This window comes from Camellia sinensis, chromosome 8, assembly GCF_055761805.1.
Source record: "Camellia sinensis isolate YWXY chromosome 8, ASM5576180v1, whole genome shotgun sequence".
Taxonomy (NCBI): domain Eukaryota; kingdom Viridiplantae; phylum Streptophyta; class Magnoliopsida; order Ericales; family Theaceae; genus Camellia; species Camellia sinensis.
In genome coordinates this window covers 30,601,990-30,605,000 of record NC_138968.1, presented here as the reverse complement: position 1 = coordinate 30,605,000, position 3,011 = coordinate 30,601,990, and the positions used below count along the sequence as shown (strand labels likewise).

The following is a 3,011-nucleotide window of genomic DNA, read 5'->3' as shown; positions in this document are numbered from 1 at the left end:
AACGGTGGGCAGTGGGTCGAGTCAACTACAGCAGATCCGGTTGGCGGGTTGGCAGGTCTTGGTGACGGGTTGTAATGATGACCCGTTGATTGACCGTCAGATGGAGTTTGCAAATATGTTGAAGGAGAAGGGTTTAAGGACAGTGACCCACTTTGGTGCACCAAGGATCCTCTAGAGTGAAATTTCTCTAAAGTTTCCTAGAGTACTATATTGTGTGGTTGAGATTTACTGACAAGTCACATCAGAAAAATTGATGTGACTTGCCAGTAAATCTCAACCACACAATGTAGCACTTTAGGAAAAAATCACTCTAGAGGATCCTTGCTCACTTTGGTGAGGGTCACCACGGCATTGAGCTATTTGTGGAGTCTAAAGCTAAGGATCTGTTTGTTATTCTACAAAATTTTATTACTTCATCGTGATTGGAGGGGAAGGTAGTTCATTTAAAAAAAAAAGAAGATAATTATCGAGTAATAAAGATTGTACATTATACATCTTACATAAGAACATTATAATAAAGATTGTAAAATCTTTTTAAAATTTCTTAATATTTACTGTGAGAAGTTTATAGTACAATATAGAAGAGTTTTAAAAATCAAATATTTTGATTTTTAAAAGTAAAAATTTTGTTGCAAATGATATTTAGGGATCAATTTCCATCGTCATGAGGATAGTTACTAAAAGGTTATCTTAAATAGTCAAAAATAAGGCTTTCAACGACAAAATTTTGAAAATATCAATAATAAATAAACTTTTAGGGATAAAATAATTTGGTCTGAAAATGATTTATTTTTTGAGACAAAAAATTTGTTCCCCAAAGGATAATAATTTATCACTAATGTTCAATTTTTGTTGCTAAATAATAATGACGACACTTTCGCAACAAAATTATTTGGTCTCTAAAAAATAATTTTGTCCCTAAATTTTGGTTTCTAAAACCTTAATTTTTTGTAATGTTATTTCTAAAACTCTTGAATCAATAGCTCCAAGTTTAAATATTTTGTTTAAGCCAAAATGACATTATTTGTCCATAAGGACATCCATCTATTCAAAACTTATCTATCTGTCTATTTGTATAAATATCCTATATCTGTACACGTATTATCTATCTATCCAATTATCTGTTAAAATGTCTCACTTTTTATTTAAATGGCTCTGTTTATTTATCTATATATTCAATGATCATTCCACAAATATAGAATATATATTTAAAAAGTTTCAAAATTACCCCACATTTAATTATTTTTATTCCAAACTTAAAAATATTCAGTCTAGTAAAGCATCTCCAAGAATTCTTTAAATGAGACTTGATATTATAGATAGTATTATCATATTTTAAAAAAAATTAAGGCCAAGTCCAGGCCCAGGGAGTATTCAGGGCTCGGGCTGCTCAGGCCCGGGCCTGGGCGTAGGCTTGGATAGGGTTTGGGCAAGTCTGAACATTTTTTTTTTAATTTTTCTATCAAAATTTTATTTATTTTTCACTAAAAATGACACTGAGTTTTAGACGGGCCAGGCTTTTAAGCAGGCCTTGAGCGGGCTTACAGGCCGGGTCAGGTTTAAAAATGACGGCCTAGGCCTAAGGTTTCGGGTTGGAATTGGGCCTGGACCTAACCAAACTAGGCCCATCCTGGGCTGCGGGCCATATTAACACACCCCGATCCACAACAGTTTCTGAATAATGGAAACATGGGTTTTTGGCCCAAGTTGGTGGGCCTCAACTCTTTGGGCCGAACTTTGGGGGTACTCTGGGCTATGGATCCATAATTTTGGAATTTGATGCCTGTACTGTTTGTTAGTTTTATCAAATTGCTCCTTGGTTTGCTAAAGTGGATCAGAATTCTCTGGAATGGATCTCATTATAATTGTATTATTGTGGTAATTTTGAAATTCATATACGGTTTTAAACATCATTTCACTTCTATTTTAACTCCAACAGTGAATTATATATTTTACTGATATATCTTCTTGTTTAAAATATATATATATATATATATATAAATTATTGTAGAAAAATCATAACAAAGAAACTAAATTCTTTGAAAAAATACTAGGGGGTGCAGGTACGAGGAAAAAAAAAAAATAATACCCATCACTTGCAACAACCAAAGGTTCTTTTGTTGTCTAATATAGAATTAGGGTGAAACGTCTATTGAAAATAGGTGAAAAGGTTAAAAGAGTTTTGAGATTAATGAAAAATATTTATAAAAAAAAAGGGTCTTATATTTTTAATATTTTCTTTTATCTTTTTGTTGTATCCAAAGACACTTTTTTTTTTTTTTTAGTTTTTTTTAATGAGCGGAAAAGAGACTTATTAATGAAATCTAATTTAAAACACTGAGACAAATAGCATTAAAGAGTATCATAGCAAAACTTTTCAAACTCAATTATGTTGCCATTGAGAATAAATTTTTTTTTTTTTTTTTTTTTTTTGCAGTCATAATTGAAAATATCACAAGTACAACACTTCATATGAAAATTCTTTGAACTTAGCATTATGATGCCACCCATTCCGGATCCAAGCACATCATACTTCTATAATTATTGCGAATGCCAAACTAAACAATATTTTTTTTTATTGGAATATAATAATTTTTTGAAAATAAATACAGAAGGCCAAAAAGATATATATATATATATATATATATATGCATAATTACACATTCCAAACAAAAATGTAAAACCAATCAAACTATTCAAACTTGACTCGCATTTGATTTACTAAAACTTCATTTAAAGTTGATTCATTATGTAAATTAATCAAACATAAATTCATTTTAAAAGTTGTCTTATTTTCAAAACCAAGATTAAATAACGTATATCTTGGCAAGCTTAAACAAAATTTGTTGAGTTTTCAAATGAAATTTAAATAAACTTCAATGACTTACATCAATTTAGTTCAACTGATAATGCATCTTGAGGGACTGACGTTCATTTTAAAATGATTCATTCCTTTTTTAATATACCATTTTGTCATTGATTTCTATCTATTTTTTTAGTTGATGTCATCA

The 3,011-nt window shown here is 30.2% G+C and overlaps 1 pseudogene; it reads left to right on the top strand.

The window, feature by feature from the left end:
- Positions 1–422, top strand: part of LOC145797658 (carboxylesterase 1 pseudogene) — a 1,210-nt pseudogene extending 788 nt beyond the window's left edge.
- The last annotated feature ends 2,589 nt before the right edge of the window (positions 423–3,011 follow it).